Source organism: Danio rerio, chromosome 20 (genome assembly GCF_049306965.1).
Source record: "Danio rerio strain Tuebingen ecotype United States chromosome 20, GRCz12tu, whole genome shotgun sequence".
NCBI lineage: Eukaryota > Metazoa > Chordata > Actinopteri > Cypriniformes > Danionidae > Danio > Danio rerio.
In genome coordinates this window covers 21,077,976-21,089,353 of record NC_133195.1, presented here as the reverse complement: position 1 = coordinate 21,089,353, position 11,378 = coordinate 21,077,976, and the positions used below count along the sequence as shown (strand labels likewise).

Below are 11,378 nucleotides of genomic sequence, written 5' to 3'. Positions count from 1 at the left end.
GGATGCCCTTCCAGCTGCAACCCATTGCTGGGAAACATCCACACACACACACTTATACAACACTACGGACAATTTAGCCTACCCAATTCACCTGTACTACATGTCTTTGGACAGTGGGGGAAACCGGAGCACCCGGAGGAAACCCACACGAAGGCAGGGAGAAAAGATTTTAATGGAGGGAAAAGCATCTTTAAAATAATCTTAAAGTCTTACATAAAACATAATGAAGTGTTACAGGTTTGGAACAACGTGAAAGTGAAAATACTGTAGATGGCACCATTTTCATTGTGATGGATCTCAAGATTATTGTTGTTGTTTTTAACACAGGTGCAAAGAAAATGAGATGTGTGGAGAGTCCCACACTTCAAATCCAGTAGGTGGCAGAATTTGCACCATTAAGTTGATTTGCTAACTGCCTGTTAAACACCAGAAGAAGTCATGGCATATTTTTCTACGTATTTTTTAATTGTTCAATCACCACATTTGGTAAGTAATACTCCTTCAAATTTGTGTTATAACATGTAAAATGTCATATATGCACTTATTGTCCATTGTATTGTTCTCAGTATAAACATTTCTAGAGCTGATTAGACCTTTGCTAATGCATGTGAGGTTTGGCCACATTTATAAAGCTTGGTAAAGTTAGTTTTCAGCTTTGAATTTGTAATATCGCAATATGTTAATAAAATAGTACTTTTATTGTTTTCTGACTAAAGCACTACATGTACTTTAATATTGGTACAAAATATGTTTGAATTGTCACTTTAATCCCTCATAATCATAACATTCTCTACTCTTCTTTATTTGGTGATTTCACCTGATTTCTTTAACACCAGCCATTCTTTAGCCATTTAGCCTAAAACAAGTTGCAAGTCCTTCATCAAAGTCTTTGTTTTTTTATTTCTTTAAAGTTTTTTGATTCCTCAATAGGCTGAAAAATACATTTTCATTTCAATTTTAAATCTTGAAAAAGAAACGCTTTACAACTTTTAAAATGTACTTTTGTGAATATGAAACTCAGCCTACAAAATATTTGATTTTTATTATTCTAAAACTATTTGTTTTCAGTTGTTGCCATATTTTTTCCACTCAAAGTTTGTATCTGTTCGACAGTGACATCTAGTGGATAAAAATGTGTGTTGTACTGTATATATTTTTGACAAACCGCATGAGGTCACTAGTTCACTTCACAATAACATCACGCCAACATGTAATTATAATCAAGGAAGGCTACAGAAACAGGCTTTCATGAAGTGTTGGAGTGCTTCAGCAAAACAACAAACAGTGTCAAAGTAAGCTCTAATCTGTCACTTAATTATAGTTAAGCTTAGACTAGCCTATTCCATGACAATAGACTTCAAATTCTCAGCTTTTGTCTGGTTATCCAAGGCTATGTCAGACAGACACTTAATCGCACGATATTTGTGCATTAAGGCAAGGCAGCAGATGAACATGGTTTTTAAAACGACTAAATTAACATCAGTTGATTGATTCCATTAAGATTTGCAAATATTATTTAAATATTTTCTCAAGGCCTGTCACAATAATCAGTATATCAACTTATCGCACAACACATTGATAACACATGACTTAAATAATTTCTGATGATGCAATATATATCTCCAATACATAAAAAACAATGTGTAGCCACATTTTAGCTGATTGTGCAACATCTCTTTTAAAGGTGTCAGTGTCATCATGGTTAAAAAAACACTATAATATTTGCTTTAAATTACTTTAGTATATTTTCATGTGTGTGTCTGACAACTGAGAATAGATCTGGTAGCAGATATCGCAGCCTCTGTTACTTTTATTACCTTGCACTTTTTTGTTAACATTTATTATTTATTTAGAATATGTCTTTTTTTTTGCATTCTGATTTCAGTGCCTAATTATTATTAATATTAATATTAATAATAATAATAATAATAATTCCTTGCATTTATATAGTGCTTTTCTAGACACTCAAAGTGCCTTCTGGGGGAATCTCCTCATCTACGATCAGTGTGCAGCATCCACCTGGATGATGCTATGGCAGCCATATTGCACCAGACCGCACACCACACACCAGCTGATTGGTGGAGAATTGATGACTACGATTAAATTAAATATTGTCAAGAATAAAATATTATGTGTTCTTTGGATGAGTATAGTTACATTGTGATGATGTTATATATTGTCATTCAGGCATAATATAGTGAGTGGCATGAAATGGTCTTAAAATGACAATATTCTCGATTATTGCAAAATATTTAGTTTCAATATATCATAAAAAACAAAAATAGATATCATGGCTAGCCTACTAATGATGTATTATTTAATTAAATATGAGCTAATTAGTGGGTGACACGGTTGCTCAGTAGTTAGCACTGTCACCTCACAGCAAGAAGGTCGCTGGTTGATGTTACTGCTGGGTCAGTTGATATTTTTGTGTGGAGTTTGCATGTTCTCCCTGTGTTGGTGCAGGTTTCCTCCTGGTGCTCCGGTTTCCCCCACAGTCCAAAGGCATTCGGTATATGAGAGTGTATGGGTGTTTCCCAGTGATGGGTTGCAGCTGGAAGGGCATCCGCTGCGTAAAACATATGCTGGATAAATTGGCGGTTCTTTCCGGTGTGGTGACCCCTGATGAATAATGGCACCAAGCCGAAGGAAAATGAATTAATGAATGAGCTAATTTGCATATATTTCAGGCTTGAAAACCTGAACTTTGAAAGAAATCAGGTTCTTTTTCTTTTCATCTTTATTTGTTTGTTTGTTTGTTTGTAATTTAATTCCAGAAAATACTGTGAAGCCGTGATGGGTCTGATATTTTATTTTGAATCATAAAATGTGTATTAGGCAAATGAGGTATAAACTTTTCAAATGAAAATCTTCAAAATAGAGCTATACAGTGTTTAACATATATAAATACAGCCCCACAAATCTCTCATTTAAATTGATATTTTCTATAGAATGCATTACAACAGTGATTCTCAACTAGTGGGCCTCAGCGATCCTGCAGGTGGGCTGCGAGTTAGCTTAAAATGAACTTAAATATCATGCTATAATTATTTGATTTCAGTATTTAATGTCATATTAAAGTGATAAAAGTAATGACAATTTTCCATTTTCTGAGATTTATTACTGCGGACTTGGTGCTAGGGATGCAAAGATTATAGATTGTACGATTATAGTCTGAGGAATAATCACGGTTATCACGATTATTATGCATTCATTAAATTCAAAACACCTAGTTTAGAAAATCACATGAAAACACCTTATATTTTAAAGTGTTTTTATTTTTGCTCATTAACCAAATAATAATGCACAAAATAATATTAAAAACAAACAATTTCTCTTTGGACTTAAAAATAAGAACAGACTTAAACAGAAATAATAATTTTACACTAAATATAAATGACAGAACAATAAATAAACAATTCAATAAAAAAATAAAATAAAAATAGTATTTGTCTAATGTAAATCTAAGCTATAAGCCAAGTATTTCCCTTTTAAAGAGAATAAATGTAGTCAAAAGGCCCGTACACACGGAGACTTTTTTGCACGCATTTTCCGTTGACGTTTAACGCCTCATAACTAAATTAAGGGCGTCAATGTGATCGCGCACACCAACGTGCAAAACAGCAGGCTCAAAAGCGTAATTTTAAAAAAAACGCCTCATGCTCGTTTTTTTGTTTTGACGCACGGCGTCAAAACCTTCTCCACCAATCAGATCGGCACCTTTGTTCATGTGCACGGAGCTGCTAAAGTTACCGTAAACCGCACATTGAAGAAGATGCCCAGAGGCGATGTGAACGTGCAGCTGCTTATTGCACTGGTAAACAATAATCATTTCATCGATTGAGCTGGAGCGGCTGCTTGAACCATCCATGCTTGTTCGAGTCACCAGTAAGTTTAACAACATGTGTGTGACTGTGAACTTCCGCTCCTCCACTTCTTCTGTGTTATAACCGGGTTTTCAGAAGCTTATAGTTGTGCAGCACCATCTAACGTCAAGAGTGATTTAGCATACTCGTCTGCTTGACGCCAGTGAAAAGCGCTTAGGTTTGAACACTGAAAAACGTCTCGTAAAACGCTGACCATAAACGCAAACAAAAAACGTCCCGGTGTGTAGGAGCCTAAATGCTGCTGAAAATCTGTCTGAAAGGCACTTTTGAACAAACTATCTTACAAAATACTTTGGCATTTTTAATTTTTTTCTCTTTGGAGTAGAAATGTGTATATTCCATACAAAGTATGAAGCTAAACGGTCCAGTTCGTGTCATGTGACTCGCGGTGTGCTCGCAGCATTCTTTCAACTAGGGGTACCTGGAAAGTGTGAGCCGCAATGCAAGCCGCGCCTCCGTTGGAAATAACGATCTTGTGCACGCAATAGACACGAAATATGAATAACCCTTTGTTAAAAGCTTTAGCCATAGTTAATTAGCCTCGGTGGACAAGCTCAAACTTCAAACTAGCGCACAGTTGGCATAACTTTGTTTAGTGGCAGCAGTTTTGATCCTCGCAGAAACACGGTGTTGAGAAACCTTTATGATTAATTAACCTTGACAAATGAAATCGCAGTTAATAGTAAAATTGGTAAATCGTTGCATCCCTACTTGGTGCAAAAACAGCCTCATTATTAAACACAGACATAACTGTGGCTTAAACTTCCAACCGCTGCACAAAGACTATTCTCAGTTGTATAAAGAAAACAGTCACACAAACGCAAAGGTAACGATGAATTAGAGTTATAAGAACAAGCTCGCATGTGCCTAACGTCTTAGACTCATGCTCTATTAGAGTCGGACAAGTCGGTTGATTCTCAAACTTGTCCAAATCAATTTCCTGCAAGTGTTTTATAATGGACGAACGCATATACAGTAGGATCTAGAAAGCTTTGGTCTGTTATAAAAGACTCATAAATTAATTTGGACAACATAGTTTGTGAATGGTGGACCTCAGGCTGAGAACCCCTGCTTTACAATATTATATTTGTGCATACACATTAGATAAGTCAGTACTGAAACCAAATCTAGAGCTGCTGAAGTGGAGATTGTGGCTCAAAAAACTCTTCGTTTTCCTTGAGAAAATGTCCTTCAAGAATTATTATGCTTTATGATTGAAAGACACAAAGAATAAAGGCCAAAAAAAGCCCAAAAACTGAGGAGCAGATGCATGCAGTATCTCTCCTTAAATGGTTTCTTTTGGTCGTCACTTGTGATGAGCAACCACGACATGTGAATGTGACCTTCTGGATGGTCCTGCTCAGAGCGCGTTCACAGCTGATGACGAATGCCTTTGGCCGCTTGAAGGTACATGTTGGCTAGTGAAGGATAATCTGCATTTGTTCTCATCATCTGCTCATTCACGATCAGCGGCAAACATGCCAAACAACAGTTAGTGGCCTGCTGCACAATAAAACAGTGGCATTTAAAAGGACAGTTCACCCAAAAATGAAAACGCTGTCATAATTTCATCACCATACACTTGTTCTAAAATAGATATCTTGAGTAAGCTTAAGTTGTTTTTAACAGAATTTGAGTTATAAACCGGTAGCCACTATGGACATCAATGGCTTGCAAATTCCAACATTCTTCAAAATGCCTTATTTTGTGTTCAGCAGAAAAAAAGGCAACTCATAAAGCTTTTGAACTACTTGAGAGAGATTAATGACAGAATTAAATGACAGAATTTTTCCCTTTTGGATTCTGACACAACAGGTGGGCAAGTAATTCAGTGCTCTTGTTATGATTAATTATTGTGGTGTTCAGCCATTAAATAAGGATTGTTATCAACATGATGGAAGCATTCAGCTCCTCTTGATTGAGGAAAAATACTTTTACTTTTCATGAGACTTCGATGAATGCAAAGTTTAATATATATCAGAATGTATTTAATATCTGAATGTTTTATTCTCTGAATGTGTTTACTTTCACTTTTCAACAGATTAATGTGTCCTTGATAAATAAAAGTACTCATCCATGAAGAAATATGGAAATTAATTAAGAGACAACTAGAAAATGATCACTTTTTCTGATTAACAGTTTTGTGTTTGACTAAAAAAGACAACACATTGCTAATGTTTTGACCTCACAATTAGGAATTTAAACATTAAGCAATGTTTGGTGAATATTAGAATTTAAAATTTACATCAAACGTAAAAAATGTTTTTAATCTGTCATAATGACAATTTTTTTATTAGAAATTTGAAAGAAATGTGCTAATACCTTTTAGATCAGTTAAAAAAGCAAAAAAAAAAAAAAAAAATTCCAAACCCACCTGAGTAAATCTAGAGAAACTAAACAATTTCTTTCTTATTGTAGTGTTTTTTTTAATGATAATTTAAAATTAAAGGCTGAAATAAATGAAGCTTAAATTTTAAGATAATTTATAATGTATTAAAAACAATAATATACAACACACCAATTTTATAGGAATCAGTTATCGTACGCAATATTAGTCTTATTATAAACTCAAAATGATATTTGCTGTTTGTTAAAACAACATTTAAAATGAGCTGAAACAACAATTCTAGAGGTTTTTTTGGGACAACTTAGTTGTTTCATGTTCAATTCACTTAAATTTGTAAAAACTAATATGTAAAATTAATTCCTTCATGTTGTTTCAACACAAATCAATTTTGTGGAGCCCAGCATTTTTACAGTGTGTTTTTAACCAGTTAAATGCAGCCTTGTTGAGCAGAAGACTTCTTTCAAAACCTTTTAAAAAGTTTATTACAGGTTTTTGAAAATCACCTTCCATGCAGTGTTTAACACAGCTCTAAGTGAAGTGAAATATCCAGCTTGAAGTGAAGTGAAATATTAAATCTGAAAGTGCGCCGTGTTTAAAACTATTGATCTATAAAAGAGTCGACTCATAGTGGTTTGAATGAATCGCTGTGGTAATGAGTCTTTAGGCGTGACATCAATACGGAACTCAAGCCCCGTCCTTTTATTGTTCACAGGGAACACTGGGAAAATTGAAACCCCCTGCCCTGCCCACAAACACTGAAAGACAAAGAGGAAGACAAACACTGTAGCAGAACCTGGTTGAATCATGCCATGAAGACACTATGTTCTGAAGTGTGAGGGGAAAGTTAGTGTTATTTTCTCTAACCAAAGATGAGGCTGCAGAGTCAGTGGTTGAAGTTTTTTGCAGAAAAAAAAAAAAAAAAAAAAAAAAATATATATATATATATATATATATATTTATATATCAGCATTAAGGCCCCAGCCTTGTGCTGTGTTCCCGACATTTTTCTGACGAGTGCTTCAGCAGTCTACACGCTTACAACATGGGATTTGTCAGCTGTTTGGTTAAGGAAGGATCAGAAAAAACTATTGATGTATGGGACTTTGTCAGAGCTTGACAGGAACTTTACAGTACACAGTTCATGGATCAGTTTCTTCCTCCATTTCACAAGTGTAAGTAAATGTGATTAATATGGTTGCCTCCTTGTTTTGATGTCAAGCTTGCAAATTATGTGTTTAATTGTGTTTTGTTACTCGTAACCGATTGTACTGTGTCTAGTTAACTCTTTATATTCTCATATCGTGTCTTAAACCACGTTGAAAATGCGACATGTGCCGCATTTAAATGTGTTTGTGAGCTCGCGATCTACTGCCGCTTGTCGTTGGTATGGCCACCATCAGCTGTTCCTATGCACGTGCGGCGGTCAAGTATCGAAATAGTTCAGCTTTTGCCACTGTGTGGATTAATACTGAATGTGTGTCATGGTTAAGAATAGATCACACTGTTAGACATTTCTGTAAATTACACAGTTATTTACTGTATTTCACCCAGTGTAATACTGCAAATTCCTTTTACGGTAAATAACTGTATTTACCGTTGCATTATGGGAATTTAGTGTGACGTCGAACAACATATACAGCGATGTACTGTATTTGTAAAAATTCGTGTATTATACTGTATTTTCCACAACTGCTTCAACGCCACCTTGCGGCGATTCGACTACTCTGCACCACATTTTGCCTGAGGACCCCGGAGCAATTCTGGAGGACAATTTATTAGTGTGCCTGAAGAACATACTGGATTTAACAAACTTTACTCTGGTAAGCTGAGGCAGTGTTTCATTTTACAGAATGTTTTGTGGACGAGAATAGAACAAAGTAAAGTATAAAGTTGGCTATTATTATTTTCTCTGGCTTGGCGTTATTTCGCCCATTTGAGAAATATATCATGTATTAAGTTGTTACCTTTATTTAATTTATTACATTAACACAACTATTACTTTAAATAAGACTGTTTATGACTATTAGCCATTGTTCTCGTCATATCTTTTTATTTATTTACATAGGAACCGGTGTTGCAGCGGGTTTTGGTTTAGGAGGGAACCAGAGGTATGCAGACAGTTTTGGAGGACACTTAGCACGAGACAACGGTCCGGCAGAGAGTGTTTTCCCCCAGAAGAATATGAATGAAAGACCATCAAATAATCCAGGTAAAAGCGCGTCTGTCTGTGCTGACAACACTCGACATTGATTTGAGCACCTCTATTAGCATATGTTTGCTCGGCTACATTGGCTGAAGCGATCTTAAAATGGTAATGTTAACTGTTAGCTAAACTGAGCTAAGTTTATACTGAATTGAACTCAAACTCATTTTAACGTGCAACGTTTAACTTATATTGATTTATACTATATATATTAGATGTTGTGAACTTATTTTTCTCTGGTTTAGAGTAACTTATAACGTTAGCTTGAGAAAATAACATCGCGACGTAACCTATAAGAACGTTAACGTAAATCTATACAATATGCATTGAGGTAAAGTTGGTTTTATATTCGCACATTCGTTCATTTAGAAGATTCTATACTGTTTACCATGTTACTTTGAATATTCGATCAGAATTAGCATGCCAGTATGACTTGAAATCAACATTAACACTGTTTATTTGACCGTGAGCATGTTGTACTTTGATAGTCATTAGCTGCTAAAATGATTTCGCTATTTAGAGTTTGCAAATAATACTTTTATGAAATTAAATTATTAAGGGGGAAGTCTGAATCTGCTAATATAAAACCAATTTTACCTCTATGCATTATGCTAATAACCACCTTTTTGCTATTTTTTGTTTGCTAATTATTTTTTATCACAACTCTTGACATTTGGTTTAACATAATTGTTACCATTATATTTTTTTCTGTTTAGATATGGCACTGGCACAGCAGCAGGTTTTGTCTGAAGAAACAAACAGCATTTCGGAGGAACATCTTGATCAACACAGCCTTATGCTTAAAAAATAAGCAAGACCAGTAAGCAACCAAGGTAAACAAATAAAAAAAAGTTGTGTGGAGGTTGTGGATTGTAGCAAGGTATTCTTATCTGTATTTTTGGCTTTTTTATGGTCTCAATATAGAATACTGGGAGCCTGCCTGTGCAAACTGGACCTCATACAACAGTAAGTACTGTACATCTATTTGTTTCTCAATATAGTAACGTTACTTTTAATACAAAATGTGTCACATGTTTAGTTGCTAGCTAAATAAAAAAATCTTTTTCCCTTTTTTATTAAACCATTTAGTAGGTTTTTTTTTCATCTTTGTTTATAATATTTTTGAGCAGATTGAGGTCTGTCATGGGTCAGACATTTCAAAATACAATAATTAGTATTGGGATACATGCATTTGTCTATGTATTAAATGTCTTTTTCCCCATTTCATGTTGCCTAAATATTTTGTAATAAATAAAATAATAAAAATTTTTGTATAAATAATTCCAGAGGATGAAACAAAATGCACAGCAACAACCAGAGTGAGCCAGAAGAAGGCAGGAGAAGTAGTGAAGAGAATGACAACCATGAACAACAGTGAGTTATCCTTCTTTCACCAGCTAACTGAGAACTTGGATTAGGTGAGACACTCTCAATAATTGTATCAGTATTCAGTCTGTTTTAGTTTATTAGGAATACATAAAACAAATAGTCTAATCTGTCCTGCAGTGAATCAACCCATCACAAATGCTACAATGTTTTTGTAAAACCTTGTTAGGGAAAAAAAATAAACAGGACATTCTGGTTAGTTATCTTTTAAACATGGTAGTGAGCAGGTTATGAGCAGGAGCCAGTTGCTCAGTACCAGCTGAAAACTACCCCAACCTAGCTGCCATGCTTCAAAATAATTAACCAGTATATGATTTATTTTTTTTAAACAAGCTTCTTCTATGCTTATGTTAGTCTGTTTGTCCTTATCCAGAGTTCTTCATAATCCTGGACTGGGCCAAATCCTGACCAGATGCTGTGGTGGTCATGGAGGAGTGAATCCTAAAAGACACACGTGATCAATGAGTTTCCGCATTGATCCAATGGGCCAGCCTGACCACCTGCTGGTGAACTTTCAAGCCTCCGGTGCCTAGACTGCGGCCTTGCACAAGTTTGGCTAGAGGAGAACTGGTCGTGCCCAACTGAGCCTGGTATCTCTCAAGGGATTTTATTCTACACTTTCGTCAGTTGGTGAAGTTTGTTCCATGCCACTGTCGCCACTGGATCGCTTGGCTACGATTGGTGGATCGGTGGATTTGCTTTTCAGTGTTTGGACTTTCAGCAGTGACATTAACTGCTTCAACTCTGAAAACTGGACTGAAGCAGCTTCAATTTACAAGAACTTCTATGTTAAGCTGCTTTGACATCATTGATCTACATTGTAAAAGTGCAATAGAAATAAAGATGAATTGCATTTGAACATGTGAATTCAGACCTTGTTGAGCATTTGACACCAGAATTAGTAATATTTTAAAGTTGGGTTGTTTCTGAGTCGGCTAATAGTTACAAATATTTATTTTTCCAACAATATGCAATTCAGAAGTTTAAATTTTTATTGTACATGTATGTTCTAGTGCTTTGTGTGATTTATTTATTTTTAATGTGTTGATTTTATTGCTTAATGTAATTTTCACACATTTTCCTTAAATGCTTTAAGCATTATTAATGTTTTAAAGAATGGAATATTTTGTAATTGTGTCTGGTTTAATGTCAGTAGTACTTAGTACAATTGGGGTTTTTTTTCTCAACAATATGCAGGTCAGACACTTAAATTAGTTTTGTACATGTATGTTAATGTGCTTTGTCATTTTCAATGTTTTTTTTCTTAAAATAAAATATTTTGAATGATTGAAATGTAATGTTTTTACACATTTTTAAGCTTGGGTTAAGCATCTCCAATGTTTTAAATAAAGAGTGTTTATTTTGTTAATATTTTGTAATTGTGTCTTTTTTAGGTCTATAGTATTAAAATAATATTAATAAAATGATATTATAAAATATTTAGGACAAAATTAAAAGGTTTACAGTAGCTAACTGTTAACTTAGGTTTTTACAGTAGTTAACCATTTTCAGACACTACGGTAACATGCTGTAAACGGATTTACAGTTGTATACT

At 34.7% G+C, this 11,378-nt stretch overlaps 1 long non-coding RNA gene across 1 annotated transcript; it reads left to right on the top strand.

The window, feature by feature from the left end:
• Window positions 1-7,428: 7,428 nt before the first annotated feature.
• Window positions 7,429-11,116, top strand: LOC141379545 (uncharacterized). The gene is made up of 6 exons (XR_012396379.1): window positions 7,429-8,054; window positions 8,300-8,443; window positions 9,154-9,270; window positions 9,362-9,403; window positions 9,725-9,811; window positions 10,197-11,116. It is a non-coding gene; the product is annotated as an uncharacterized lncRNA (long non-coding RNA).
• The last annotated feature ends 262 nt before the right edge of the window (window positions 11,117-11,378 follow it).